The sequence below is a fragment of the Vespula vulgaris genome, chromosome 3, assembly GCF_905475345.1.
Source record: "Vespula vulgaris chromosome 3, iyVesVulg1.1, whole genome shotgun sequence".
Lineage (NCBI taxonomy): Eukaryota > Metazoa > Arthropoda > Insecta > Hymenoptera > Vespidae > Vespula > Vespula vulgaris.
The window spans coordinates 10,761,939-10,778,183 of NC_066588.1; the positions used below are offsets into that span (position 1 = coordinate 10,761,939).

Consider the following 16,245-nt stretch of genomic DNA (forward strand, 5'->3'; position numbering starts at 1 on the left):
TTATTCATTCGGTTGACATGAAGAGGCTCATCATACGATACTAATAATATTTTCCTGATCAAACGGTGAGATTTCAAAGCCAAATTTATTTCTTTTAATAATATTGTGTATTCTTTTATTAGTTCGATCGAATTTGTTCAGACAAATTCAACGACGTGCTATATGAAGACTTAAGTCGTTACAAATCGCTACATCTATCGAAAATCGTTCAAAAAATAAATATTAAATATTAAATAAAATAAAAAAGATCAGATCTATAAAATATCTTACAATAAATAATATATTCATATATTAATATTAATTATAATTAATCTTATATGTAATATATTATATTTATATATTAAATAATATATTATGTGTATATATTATTGTAAAATGTTATAAATTGTAGTATGTTATAAATTTGTGAACTTCTAAAGAATACAATCTTATATTGCTAGTTACCGGCTATTAGATTGCATGTTGTAAAGAAAGGGCGAACTTCTTCTGAAATAAATTTTATTAACTCGGTTCGATAATTTGAAAGACATGAAAAGAAGAATTCTGTTCTTTCTATAAAGCAGTCTTATATTGTATAATATATCATATTGCATTATATCGTATTATATTATATTATATTGCATAATGTTGTATTATATTGTATTATATTGCATTATATTATAATTTACATGATAAAGTGAATAATTATATATTTATCAAATACAATGTATTCACACTGTATTTTTAATAAAAATGAAAATAATAATATTTGACGCAAAAGATATTCAATGTGTTTTTCAATGAATTATGTTCCTTACCCACAAAAATGACCTTTCTATTTAAAATTCTATGCAAAACGAAAATTGTTTCCGAAAATCGAGTTTTGTATCAGGATCACATAATACATCAAGAGATGATACGCAATATTATACTAACTTCTGCGGTAAAAAGTTCCCCTTTGTCCAGAATTTCAAATTTCGTATAAAAACGCATAATTTATTAAAAGATTGTATGATTTCGCCACTTTTTCTCGCATCATATGATCTCGATACAGACCCCGACTTGAGCGGAAAAATTCTTTCTTTATCAAAAATTTTAAAATTTCGAACAGGAGAATATGATTTACCAGTTGGTGACATGATTTCACGTGCCATCTCTTCTCGCATTATGTGACCACTTTTTCTTGCATCATATGATCTCGATACAGACCCCGACTTGAGCGAAAAAATTCTTTCTTTATCAAAAATTTTAAAATTTCGAACAGGAGAATATGATTTACCAGGTGGTGACATGATTTCATGTGCCATCTCTTCTCGCATTACATGACCACTTTTTCTTTCATCATATGGTCTCGATATAGACCCCGACTTGCGCGAAAAAAGTTTTTCTTTATCAAAAATTTGGAAATTTGGAACAGGAGAATATGATTTACCAGGAGGTGACATGATTTCACGTGTCATCTCTTCTCGTATTATGTGACCTATATACAAATCTCGATTTGCGGGAAAAATTTCTGTTTTGTCCAATACTTGAATTTTTGAACAGAAGATTATGATTTACTAAGAAACGATACGATTTTTCTTGCTAAATAAAAAACTTTATTTACTGGAAAAATTTTTGCTTGATCTAATATTTGAAATTGAAAGGTCTATTTTTTGAATAAGGAGGATGTAGGGAAATTTTAGTAGAAAACACTTCAGATTTCTTTTGACATCAAACATGTTTATTTTTATTCTAATACATGATTATATTTTAATACATGATAAACATATTAAATTTAATAATTATGCAATTATTTATTTTATCATATAAATAGAGCTTTAATATAATATGATATAATACAGTATAATACAAGATAATACTGCTGTAAATAGGAGACAATTTTCTCATTTATTTTTTTTTTATTGTTTATTGCTTTTTTATATTTCTCAAATTGACGTTCTAAGTAAACGAAATTTATTTCGTAAGAAGATTTACCTTTATTTACATCTAACGATCTAACGGTTTATACTATTTAGGATTTTACTTTATGATATAATTTACAACATTTTACAATAATATGACTTCATATGGTACGTTGTTGAATTTCTCTTACAAATGTTATGCAACTAAAAAAGAAAAATATATAGTTACATAAAAAAAAATGAATTTGATTAAAAAATTTCCTCCATTACTTGATCAGTGAACATAATTGCCATCATATGATGCGTTTTTTCATACCAAACAAATCTCTAAAAAAAAATTGTTTTGTAAGTTCAGTCCTCACCAGATATTTCAATTTGTCAAATAAAGCGGTCACTCTGTATATGTATAATATATATATATATATATATATATATATATATATATATGTATATATATATATATTATATTTATATATTATTGTTCATAAATCATTGAATACATAACTATACTTAATTTAGATATGGAAAATAAATGACTCCGCATCAAAAGAAACTTTCACAAAACTCTCATATTCCGCCGACACTTCGAAGGAATCATCATCAACGAGGAAGAAGAAGAGGAAGAAGAAGAAGAAGAATAAGAAGAAGAAGAGGAGGAAGAAGAAGAAGAAGAAGAAGAGTAAGTTAATTCGACTGGATCATCGTTATAACGCAGCTTTCGGAGCTCTCTCGAAGAGAAATCCGTTCTCACGAGTCTCAAGTATGGACCACTGACTTACAGTTAGTCCAATTGGTTCGCCCACGCGTAAGTAGAAATCGAAAAGGAAGAAGGTGCCACCACTAGCAATACCGTTAAATTGCTTGTGCCTTTTCCCTAGTGAAATACTATTCGAAATGCTCTGGTGCTTTTAATTTGGCAATGACGCAATTCGTCGAAGAACTATGAAATCGTTGTCTTTTACGTAGGCGTCAAATCCAAGATGGAGAATTCAAAGCCGTCGACGAAATGTCCGTGACGTTAATGGGCACGTAGCTATGTTGTTTCCTTTCGAAAAAAGATTGAAAAACCGGTCTACATCAAAAAGATTTCTCTCCTTCCCTTCTCTCTCTCTCTCTCTTTCTCTCACCTCTCTGTCTCCTACTCTTTTTTTTACATCTGATGTTAAAAAATAGCATCGTCTACTTCCGTTTTTAAATTACGTCCTTATCGTTGCCTATTTCGTATCGTATTCTTCTATATTATGTAATTAAACTGTTAGAACAAAAATATAAAGGGCTGACTGTCGATACGGTTTTAGAACAAATGCTGAATGGTCAGACTCAGGAGATTGACACCTTTCCGTTCTATAACCAGATTCTTATTATAAATCCAATGATCTGTAGATATTGCGAAACTTCGATAAAGTTGAATCATCATTTATTGGTATTACTTTAAAAGAAGGTGATAAAGCATTGGCATATTAGTTCAATGCTGTAACCTAAACGATTCTTCCAGCTAATCGGCCGTATCAAATGATAGCCACTTCTGAACAATACTAATTGATATACAACTATCAATAAACAAATAAATTGACAATAAAATCATTTTTATTTATTATTAGTAATTTATATACGCTATCCTTGACACATACATCGTCCTTTACAAAAGCTTGAACGCTAATAAGAAATATAATGACAAATCGTTTTTATCTTTATTTGCTCCAATAATTCTTTATGATTTCTACATATACATATACACGCGCAGAAGACGTTTTTTTTTTTAATCGCAGACTTATAGGACATTCTTTTTATAGTCATTTTATCACGTGTGCTTCAGTTTAATCATTCATATCGTTTCACATATCTAGTAAGCTTGATTACGTATTGCTGTATTACGCACCTGGATATCAAATATACATATCTATCTATCTATCTATATTTCTCTCTCTCCCTCTCCCTCTCTCTCTCTCTCTCTCTCTCTCTCTCTCTCTCTCTCTCTCTCTCTCTCTCTCTCTCTCTCTTTCTCTCATTCTCTCAGATCTATCAAACATTTATGCTCGATCACAACGAGGTTAACATTTTGACGAAACTTTTTACCAGCTAGTTTTTCCAGTATGTATTAATACGAAGCATGCACATGGGTACGTATATATGCATTTATACGATGTAATAACGTATCCGTTCGATCGCGAAAAGTTACCAGGTTAAAGTATAATACTCATTGCAAGTGCGAATTCGTAATGATATCGCGGTATTTATAAGAGCACGCACGCACGCACGCTTCGGTGGAACTTTGATTGGACGGACAGCCAGATTGGTTGGCTGTTTATCGTTGATGCTCGTAAGTCGTTAAACTTTTCCCAGCTGGACAAGTAAGTAAGTAAGTAAGTAAGTAAGTAAGTAAGTAGGTATATGGTATAAATATAAATGTCATGCCAACGAATGCAATTTCAAGTAGGAGGTGGAGAAAGGATGCTGAAGGAGGAGGTGGAGATGGTGATAGAGGGACGGAGAAGGGAGAGCAGGGAAACTACAGGCGTTGTCGTTATTATTCTCTTTTGCGATCTTTACCGAGATGCATGGGCAATCGAAGCGGCAAACTTGAGAAGGCAAAGAACCGCGAATCGCGATTGGCAGTTCTCCCAACGTGGAAATTCTCCCACCCTTCAGTCGAAGACCTCCTCCGGTCTTGATCCTCCCTTCTCTCTATCTCTATCTTTGTCGTTCTCTATCTATTTATCTCTCTCTCTCTTTTTCTTTTTCTCCCCCTCTATCTCTCTCTCTCTCTCTCCCTCTCTTTCTTTAGAACGACACCAAGCGTGCAAGATCGAACGTACCGATCCTGCAACCGGTCACCTCCACCAAACCCTTCTCCTCCTCCTCCTCCTCCTCCTCCTCCTCCTCGTCCTCCTCTTTCAATCGCCATATCCGCTAATTCGAGAAAATATGGCTGTCTCGATCTTTAATGGCCACTCATGTCGATACGAAAGATTTGACTTCTTTTTTTTATTTGTCCTTTATTTTTTATATCCCTCATGGAATTCGATCTCTCTCGAAATTTTTTTCTATTTCTTATGAATTTGATACGAAATTCGTATGTCTGAAAGATAAGTAAGGGAAAAGAAAGAGAAGAGACAGAGAGAGAAAGGGAGAAACAGACAGACAGACAGAGAGAGAAACGAAAAGGAGAGAGAGAGAGAGAGAGAGAGAGAGATCTTGCGCGCTAGATTTTATATTTAGGATGGTACCATGTAACACTAGAACTACTGAATTAGGTTAGAACGAAAATATCGGCACCCACGCGAACGACGCGTTGGTCTCGCGCGCATTATGTATTTATTTGTCGCTCGATTCCCGTTTTTCCCGCGTTTTTACATAGAACGGTGGTGAATCGAAGCAACGGTGTAATAGCACGTAGTTATTTAAATACCTCGACGATCATGCTAATGGTGTTCGAGAAACGTGGAAACCAGGTCGTTAGTATTTATGTATACATATATATGCAAAACGATCGATAACGATCTTTTAGATCCACTATCGAATTTTTATCGTATCGTTCGATCTGAAAAATTCCTTTGCAATCGTGTTGCTTTAATTAAAGTAATAAATAGGATATGAAACGATGTAAAAGAAGAAAAAAAGAAAAGACAGAGACAACAAAGAGGAAAAACAAAAAGAAAATGAAAAAAAAGAAGAAAACTCCGTACGAACGTTTTGGAAGAGAGAAATATAAAGAGGTGAATAAATAAATAAATATGTATGTGTATATGTGCCAATGTCATCGATCACTATGGACGATGGTAAACGACTCTCGACGAGCCTTGTATCTCATTATATTATATGTATCTTTCTCTACCTTTAAGCAATAGCCACTTTTATAAAAGTACTACGAATACATGCGTACTTATGTATATATACACATGTATATACACATAGATACTTACATATATATCAAGGAGTCTCGCAATTAGCGCTGGACGTACTGCCGGGCCATTAATCAAAGGCAAAATGCAAACAATGTATATGCGAGGCTAACGAAAACGATCGAGTCTCGACGCGATAATCGCGATCGATTTCGTTCAAGAGCCGTTTAAAAGGCACGACTTTTCTTTCCGAAAAGAGTTTCTCGAATGCGAGAATGAAACGTTGTTGCTGGGCACGAACTGAGAGCAATTTATTATAATCCCCTTTTTATTCTCGCTTTCTCTGAATTCGCGTCTCTGACAGCTCGATTGAACGCCTTAAAGTAAGAACACACACACACACACACGCACATATATAGGGTGGAGCATATAAATATTAACACTTTAATGTCATAGTTTTGTTATAACTGCAAGATAAATATAATGATAGAAAAACTTTGCCCTGAAATCAATCTTCCTTAAGAACATAATTCATTTATTGATAAATAACGTAATATATATTCATAAATACTCCATTTAAATTGGCCACCCTGTATATGTATATGTATATATATGTATGTATGTATATATATATATATATATATATATATATATATATATATATATATATATATTGATGGTTTGCGTAATAGCTAACGAGCCAAATTGTTAATGAGCTCTTTACTCGTGCGATACATAATCGATTGCGTCGATAATCTCGATTATTCGTCGTTATCTGATATAATTCGGTGAGGCGGGTACATTTCCAACGAGAAATAATGTTCTAATGAAAATTATAAATATATAAGAATAGATGAAAGTTTACTTTCCGCATGATTTGTCCACTAATTGTATAATCGGAATTCTATTTCTTAGATATACGTAATATATAATTTTTCGAATACCAGATGAAATTTCATAAAAAGAAAAAAAAGAAGAAAAAAGAAAAGTAAATCGAGGATAACCAATTGCGCAACAAAAATGGTTTTCATGGAAACCGGCGTCTGATGAAATCCATCTCGTTGTCCGTAGCCAATCCACGAGGTTGCTTATTCTATTTCAAAGTTGACCACACCTGTTTTAGCTTTATTTTAGGAAACCTTGCGCTGTCTCGTCAGCGCAAACCAGAGTAAGATGGACGAAACAAGACGCTGGTATGCCCAGAGGCTGATGGATTAGTACCACGAAAGCTTTCTTTGATTGCTACTTACGTAGCAACACGTGTGAGTATTTGTGTGTGTGTGTGTGTGTGTGTGTGTAATGACTGTATATATACGACATATATATAAATATATATATATATATATATATATATATATATATAAAAGCCAACTTTAGCCCGACGAGAATCACCATACGATAACAACGCATTTCCTTCGAGTCTCTCGAGAATCCTCATCAACCCCTGAGGAATTCCGTAACTGGAAGAGAAACGAAAGATCCGATCTCTTTATTAAGAGCGTATCTACCAAATGAAGTTCGAAAATCGTTAATTCCTATCAAGGGAATCTCCTTAGACGGGACGGATCCCTGGCTACGGGTTTGAACTCAAAAATGCTCGAGATGGGAGAAAGCCCAACTCGATATACGGGCAATCTTCCTTGTTAGGATGAAGGATGAACGGGGGGTGAAGAGAAGGGTGAATAAAAGAGAGAGAAAGAAAGAGAGAGAGAGAAGGAAGACGACGATGTATGCCTCCGTTTGCAGCGAACGAACGAAGAGACTTTTTTAACCTACCAAACTTAGAATGTTTCTCCATAACGTGCGTGCACCTGGTGTTACTTAGAGACTTCTGGTTTTGGGATAACAACGCCAACGACCATACTTCCATCTTGCTATGCCTATCTCGGGACCGATGCGTGATGTCTTCCATGTCCTTTGATCGTCATAAATGACCGGCTACGAAGAAAATCGGAGGAACGTCCAAAAAGAATTTTCTAAGAAATGTTTCAACTTTTGGCAATGTTACACACTGATACTGCTATAATAACTATAATTATATTCTACGCGCTAATATTGCTATAATAACTAATAATTTATTTAATGATTCATTATCAACATGTGATCAATTTCAATTCTAACAATTAGAAATTTCGAAATAAATAAATCCGAAAGTTTAATTCGTGCGGTGTAACTTTTAAATTAGATCATTCTAACGTAATCTATCTTTCTATTTTGATGTCTTTGCAAAATAAAGAAAAAAGATAAAAATAGAATGAAAAAAATACGGCAAGGAAATTTAACGTAAAGTCGAATTTAAGATTGTAAGTTATACCTTCGATCCATGATTGCTGTTAATGACATGAAAGTCGTAAAAAAAATGTTTTAATGTAATATGCCTATTTCAATTCCTTATATAGATCAAAGTGCTAAACGAATTATCCGTGCGGAGTAACGATTGGAAGTGAGTCTTCAGAAAACGAGCAAGAGACTGGTCTCATTGATAGGAAATAGCTACCTGGTTCTGGTTCATCTAGTTCCTCAACTTCTTCTTTGTCATTTTCTCTCTCTCTCTCTCTCTCTCTCTCTCTCTCTCTCTCTCTCTCTCTTTCTCTCTCTATCTATCTATCTATTTCCTTATCTATCTTCATTCATCAAACATCGCATTCCTTCGCTTCGTCGACAAGACAGACATTATATGAGTGGATACATTCTAAGAAGATAATAGTCGGCCCTCTATACAACTATTTTATGCGTCTCGTGGATCCCTCGACGAGATGCTCGCACGTTCCTAGAAAAGAACCTCGTCACGTACATTCCATCGTTTCTTCCAATACGATTCTCTTTTACTAGTATCGATACTTTATTCCGTAACTTTTTTCTAGTTCGCTCGATGGAACCTTTTGCTACCGAGAAGCTTAGTGTTAAGCGACACGACTTTGATCTGCTAAATAGATTATTGTTTTTTGTTTTTATTTTTCTTTTTTTTATTATTTTTGTTTTTTCAAGATATTATAACACATCGGTCTGTGTTTTCTTCAAATCTATCCTACGAGAAGCACTTACGTATAAATGAATAATTAATGTATAGTGTGCCTGTGTCTGTACTTTTTTTCTTTTTTTTTTTTACGTAACAAGTATACGTTTCAGAAATAGAATTTTACTTCTTTCGGTAATATTTTGCAATTTGTATTTTAACGTGCCATTTTAATTTAACATCGATTCGAACGCGAAACCTCGTAGGAATCGTGCTCTCATGCCTTTCATAATCACAGGAAAGCGGATTTCTTCGCTCATTAAGGGAAATGTCGATCGCAGCAATTTGCTGCGTTTAACTAACGATCGATCGGTTACTTTCTCCGCTTTGAGACGTTACTAAAAGCGATTTCGAATAGGCGTAAATCTTCCACTGTTTCAGGAAGGAAGAAAGAAAGACAGAGAAAGAGAGAAAGAGAGAGAGAGAGAGAGAGAGAGAGAGTGAAAGAGATAGAGAGAGAAAGAGAGAGCAAATCACGTGAGCCTTAAGGTAAGAAAGAAGATGATTCGACGACGATTCGAAACTTTAAATCGACTCACGATGTACTCGATGCCTTCCGTTAACAACTTTTTAAACGTCGTACGATCTTATCGAGTACGGTGAACCGCCATGAAATCGAACGTAAATCGTCTGTAATTTCACCCACGTGCCACCCAGCATCCCACGGTCCATTCATCGAAGCACGTTCCTCGTACTTCGATTCCCCCCGGCTCTTCAGATGGAAGGATAACGCATGTATCTTCCCAACGTCTTATTAATATTCACGCACATTAACATCATCGAAAAGTTCATGAGCCATATAAATATATAGCTTATCGTGTAGGTTAAAAAATTTTTAATTCGTGAAAATTATTGTAATTGATTTTCCATGATTAATAAAATAACATTCCGAAAGTTGAAAACTTCATTCAGAATTTCATCGAATTTATAAAATAAATTAATTAATGTTTAAGAAATCTGTATTGTGCGCGTGTGTGATGTGTCTGTGTGTGTCCTTTATTAAAAAAAAAATGAAAAAGAAAAAATTAAGCAATTTTCAATCGTCTTCTTTATTTCTTTTTTAATTTACATTAATTATTGTTACGTATGCGTCATTCTTAAACACTGTTGACCGACTACCTTACGTAATTATGAACGCTTTTTAGCGAATATTAAAATCAATATAAAAACACATCAGTGACTCGCTTAAATCAAAGTGAATATTAATAACTTTATTTTCATACTAATTATTTGAAATTTGATATGTGTCTAATTAGAGGAATCATTAAATAATCATTAAAATATCCTAATAATTGTGTTAACATAAAAAAAAGATAAATAAATTTTACTATCAAATTAATTGCGTCACTTTTAATGATAACATTTGAGTAAAAAAAATAAGTTAACAATATCAAATCAGTCAACAATATGTTGATACAATTTTCATTGACTTGTTTTACAAAAAAAGATAGAAAGAAAGAGAGAGAGAAAGAGAGAGATGAGAATGACATTAAAATGTTTGATATCAAGATTAAATTTAAATTAAAATGAATTCTTATAATGGATGATAATGATTCCCATTTTATTACTTTCCGTAATAACTTCAACGAAGATGATGAGCGAAGATAATTTGAACGAAAGAAAAAGCTAATTCGATATGTCTGCAGTCGACAATGTGTTAATACAAATCATTTATATTACAAAAAGAGAAAGAAAAAAAGAGAAAAGAAGACAAAGAGAATATCATCTCAAAATATGAATTAAAAATAATTCAATTTTACATACTATTTTCAAAAATATTTCAATGGAAAAAAAATAAGTCGATAAATTTCAACAATATGTTAATATTATAGTCATCGATTTATTTTACAAAAAAAGAAGATATATATATATATACACCACACACATATTATGTATATACATATATAAAGACGAGGTATCGTTACTTGATCACATGAAGGAGACAAAAGAAAGGAAGAAAGAAAGAGAGAAAGAGAAAGAAAGAGAAAGAAAGAGAAAGAAAGAGAGAGAGGAGTCGCGCGTGTCGCGCGTACGACAAGGCCCAGAAGGGAACATGAATGAAGCTCCCATTCATGCCCTCGGAGAGCCCTACCTACTTGCACCTACTGTAGCCCTTGTTTGTACCGTCTATGGGAGCTTGCTTGAGAAGGCAGAACGACGTCGTCGTCGTCGTCGTCGTCGTCGTCGTCTTCGTCGTCGTCGTCGTCGTCGTCGTCGTCATCGTCGGCGCCGCCGCTGCTTACGCGCTCGCGCTCACGCTCATTCGCCAAGCGGAAAGAAATAAAGAAATAAGTAACGTAAGTAAGTAAGTAAGTAAGTAAGTACATACGTACGTAGAAACAGGCACGCACGCATGCACTCACGCACGCATTGGCGCTTTTACGTTAGCCGGTTCATGTCGCGACAAAACGTGTATATACGTATGTATACGTGTGTGTATACGTTTGTACGCGTGTATGCGTTGTATGTCTGTGTTTCACGAAGCGCCGGTGTACACGTGATCGCCATTGTTGATCGCTTCGCAGCGCCAGGTTGGCGCGTTATTCCGACTTTTTGCGAACGGAGCTACCGTATACTCGTTTCCTTCGGCTCGTGTGCCGCGAGAGATATCCGCGAATAGGAAGAAGACGAAGAAGGAGGAGGAGGAGGAGGAGAAGGAAGAAAAGGAAAAGGAGGAGGAGGAGGAGGAGAAGAAGAAGAAGAAGAAGTTGCTTCTCTCATTCATCGATGTACTCGCAAGATTCTGTTATCTTTGCGAGGATCATCCGATCGGAGTCCGAGATCGAGACCGAGATCTAGACCAAGATCGAGACTGGGATGGCAAGTATGAGAATTGTGCTACAGCAGAATCTCTCTCTCTCTCTCTCTCTCTCTCTCTCTCTCTCTCTCTCTATCTATCTATCTATCTATCTATCTATCTATCTATCTATCTATCTATTTGTCTTTTTTTTCTTTTTTGTTTTATTGGTATATTACAATTTTTATTTAACGTCGTTTTATTATATTATAGGACTAAAATGGAAAATATGAGAATCGATGTATCACTGTAGAATCTTTTCTATTAAAACGTTCTGATTCTTATTTTTATTTGTTTGTGACATGATAATGTTAGAATAACAAGTATAAGAAGTTTAATTTTTAATTATATGTTTTTATTGTAAGCTAACAATATGATACCAAGTATGAAAATTATATTGTAGAATATTTATTATTCGAACGTTCTAACTTTTTATACGTATCTTCTTAATTTTTTATTAAATGATTCGATTAAATTATATATTAATATAATAAATAAATATATGAATAATGATACACTAATGTTTTTATTATTGAAATTCTGTAAATTTCTTTCTTTTTCCCCTTTTTCTTCCGTTTTTATCGGATGATTAAATTATTCATTCTTTCTAAATATGTCATTCATTGTTTGAATAACAATGTGCATTACGTCGTTTGTAGAATGAAATGAAAGAAATGAGAAACGTATTAAAAAACGAAACAAAGATACGAGATTTAATTGCTGCGAACGTATAAAGGACTTAGATAAAGTCGCAAGAAACGTTGATTTCGTTCCGTAAATCTTGTCGATTCGGTTTTGGTCTCGACTTTGTTCGATAACGTAGCATGGAAATTAAAATGGCAGTCGAAACGATTTATCGTTATGTTATACATGTTGTAAGCGAACGACGGTACACCGATAAGGTAAATTATGTTTGGAGTTAAATCAGAAAGATAAAAAAAAGATGTAGCACGAGAAGGACAAGAAAAAGGAAAAGAAAAGAAAAGGAGGAACTTTTCGTTTCTCTTCCTGAAAAAAAATGACTTCATCAACGGACGATTCCAAGGATCTCGTTGGAGGTCAAATAGACATTCGTAATCGCGGATGCGTGAAGAAGCTTCAAAATAACAGTTGTTCTTATCTCGCTTGTATCGATCAAGATTAGGTGCAGTAAATGAAAATATTTCCTCGCGAAGAATATAACATCTCTCTCTCTCTCTCTCTCTCTCTCTCTCTCTCTGTCTCGTAGATCCTTTCCTTTCTTCTTGTTTGTAATACATCATTAATCACGAGACATGAATTGTTTTTATTTGTCCGTTAGACTTTCAACGAATAGATTTCTTTCTAATTTAAATGTTTGATGACGTATAATATATGACACGTTTGTGATACAAAGATTAACTACGATTCGATCTTAAAATTAATTCTTTCATAATCATTCTTCATGCGAATTCTTATAATGGATTATTTATAACAAGTTTTCTATTTCAAATTGATTTATCTTTTTTATATCACATATAATCTTCCTTTTGATGAATTATTTCTTTTTCTATCACCGATCACTAGTATTCGCTCGATGATCCTAAATTGTCGATCAAACGTTAAAACAATTTGTATTATTTTAATAATAATAATAATATTAATATTAATAAGAATAATAAATGTTATCCGTTCCATTATTCTTTTAAGATTCTTCGTTAATGGATAGTCACGACCTTTCGTATTTTTCGAAAGCGCGAACTATTCGACGCGTTTCAAGGGACTCGTTGCGCGTAAGGCGCATATTAAAGATTATGCTAATGCGCAGCAGCGTCTTTCAGATCGCTATCGTATTCTGGCTTTTTACGTGAAACCTGCAGGCAAGTAACCAGGTACATACATATACACAACCCGTCGCGTTAAATTCCTTCGGTTATTTTCTCTCTTCGCATCGCAAGGACCGGCATAGAGATGTTATGATAGTCTCAACGATTAATCGCACGTCGCTTCGAGCGTGCGCGAGCGAATGCGACCGCGGTTACCATCTTGGATGGTAAATAAAGGCGATCTTGACCTTTCGACCGTTAAACGTCCTTTGTCTACGCTGTTTCCTCACATGTTACATTGTTAAGCCTCCAAAAGAGAGAGAGAAAGAGAGAGAGAGAGAGAGAGAGAGAGAGAGTAAAAATACTCAGCTTCCTACTTGCTCTTTTAATTAATTGCTAATTTTCTACATTTTCTTAAGTTTCTATTTTTATATCGTCCTTATTTATTATATGTACTAAAAAAACAATAAATTTATTTTCTTCGTTTATTCTTTATTCCCTTTTTGTCTATTTTATGAAAATGACGTCTAGTTGCACATACTGCTCGGATAGAAAACGCTTATTTTCCTGATTTCTTTTCCTTTTATTTTCCTTTTTTTTATATAGATATATATTCATCCATAAAGGAAATGTCATCATTTCGCGATTCTTTTCTCTTTTTCTTTATACTAGTAAATTGATTTATCCCTGAACGATTAAGTAGGAAGGTGTCGAAAAGTGTCTGCGAACGAGGAGCGAATAGAAATCTCGATACTTTCGTTTGACAAGAGGGCTGGCAAGTTTGCACGTATCTCTAGATAGGTACATATAATGATCTAGGGATCGTAAATTACCGATAGCTATTATCATTCCGATCGCGGTTTATAAGAATATCCAGTGTGGGTAATCTATTGTGTGTATTAGTCTCTCTTTCTCTCTCTCTCTCTCTCTCTCTCTCTCTCTCTCTCTCTCTCTCTTTCTTTCTCATTTGATGATATAATGACGTTTATAACCGGCTTGATCGAATTCTTGCTCTAGTGACGAATGTCTCTATTCGACCGAACGCAAAGTCGATTTCATTAGAAGAAAACAAATTCTCCGATTAACTGAACATTCCTGATGATTCTTCCACAATGTTTCAAGTAAAATAAATTAAAGAATCGAAAAAATAAAAATGAAAATAAAAAATGAAAATAATAAAAAAATATATATATAAAAGAAAATAAAAAATAGAAACGAAGAAAAATATGTAAAACCACACGCGTGAGAAATATTTTTCAAAAGACGCGCGTCGTCATTTGGTAGCGCGCGCATACTGCGTTAGACTTTCGTAGCAATTATTAAATTACTTGTATGATCTATTTTCGTTGCGGGATTCTCGTAAAGTGCAGAAACGACGCCGCGATGTGTCTCGACTGATATAATGAAAATTTTCAAACACGTTCGGTACAAACGAACGTTTTCCTTTCTTCGAAATGCAAAACACAAAAATGAAAAAATATTAAGATTTAGAACGAAGAAAAATCGAAAGGAAAAATTTGCGATTATTAATTTTATTAATTAACATTACGATTAGATTAATTACTCACCGTCGAGAAGGAATCCATAACGAGAATTATACTGACGTTGTCCACTTTGTCAACGAGCAAGCTCCTTCCTTTTTCCACTTCGTCGAAGACGACGAATTCTTCGTTTCTAAAGGAACGAACGAATTCAAAATTACGTATAACGATAAATTCTCACGTCCGTCTCGTCGTTCTTCTTTCCTGTATCTTCGGAGCACAAGCAAGTAAAATCCATCAGTCCAGAATCCCCGGCTTCGCACTTTCGTAATATTATTTTCGAACAAGAACACGATAAAATAATCACAAGAATCTTATTTCTCAAAGTTCCGAGCACTTAACATTTTTCCTTTTCTTTTTCCTTTTCCTTACTTTATTTGATTTATCTTTCGTCGTTTGTTTCTCTTTTAGAGTCCTCGAGTTTCTTTCAAGTCCAACTCGCTTGTGACGAGTAAATGGAAAAGTAAATGAGAAAGAAAGAAATCAAGAAATAAAGAAAGAAGAAAATAAAGAAAAAAAACAGAAGAGACGCACGATCTTTCCTCACTTTCCCGTTGGTTACCTCTTCCTTTCCTTTTTTTTCCCTTGTACGATTTCTTTTCAAATTTCGATAGATCGAAAGTTCGATTTCGCGCGCAACGAGCGAACGCACGGCACGTACGGAGTATCGAGAACGCGTTTGCCTGTCGGAACGTCTGGCGCGCGAGCGTTAAGTCGAGAGAGACACGAGGAACGACGAAGACGACTACTACTCTCTGAGACCTCTGTTAGTGTTTGTGTTTCTCTCTTTCTATGTGTATGTCAGAGAAAGAGAGAAACATAGATAGACCAAGAGCGGTTCTCGAGCGCGCGTTCGAACCGATGCGTCGCGCGAGCACGATTCGAGCCTACTATTCGTCCGCGTTCGACCGGCTTCGCCAACGCTCGGCCCCCTTCGACGCGCCTGGTCCATTGCGCGGGCGGATGCTGTCGAGCTACGATCGGGATCGCACTCGAACCCTCGATAGAAACGCGTTCAACGCGCGTCAAGATCATCCTCGCGTTGGCCTTCTTTTTTCCTTGTTTTTTTTCCCCTTTCGTTTTTTCTTTCCTTCATTATTACGTCGTTTTTCTTTCTCTTTCTCTTTAACTTTATCTTTCCCTTTCTCTTAACCCTCTACGTGTCTATATTCAAATCGTTTTTATTATTGTCTAAAAAAAAAAAGAAAAAATGAAAAAGAAAAAGAACAAATTACATAATAAGAAACTTGTGGTATAACTTATACTTAAGAAACATTAACTTTCGAACATGAATTAATTATTATTATTTGTGTGGTGAAAACGTGGAATGAGATTTTGAAAGATATAGATAGTATACGAGTGCGCGATTTTTTATTTACATT

The 16,245-nt window shown here is 34.5% G+C and overlaps 1 protein-coding gene across 3 annotated transcripts in view; it reads right to left on the reverse strand.

The window, feature by feature from the left end:
- LOC127062199 (uncharacterized) overlaps nucleotides 1-16,245 on the reverse strand; it is a 34,583-nt gene that overhangs the window by 14,655 nt on the left and 3,683 nt on the right. The window contains exons 1-2 of one of the 3 annotated variants that reach the window (XM_050989968.1): nucleotides 15,426-15,900; nucleotides 14,891-15,304 (exon numbers count right to left, since the gene is read on the reverse strand). The gene's annotated coding sequence lies outside the window, so the exon portion shown is untranslated. Of the gene's footprint in view, nucleotides 1-14,890; nucleotides 15,901-16,245 lie in introns of those variants that run through there. The other 2 variants (XM_050989969.1, XM_050989967.1) reach the window with 2 other exon arrangements.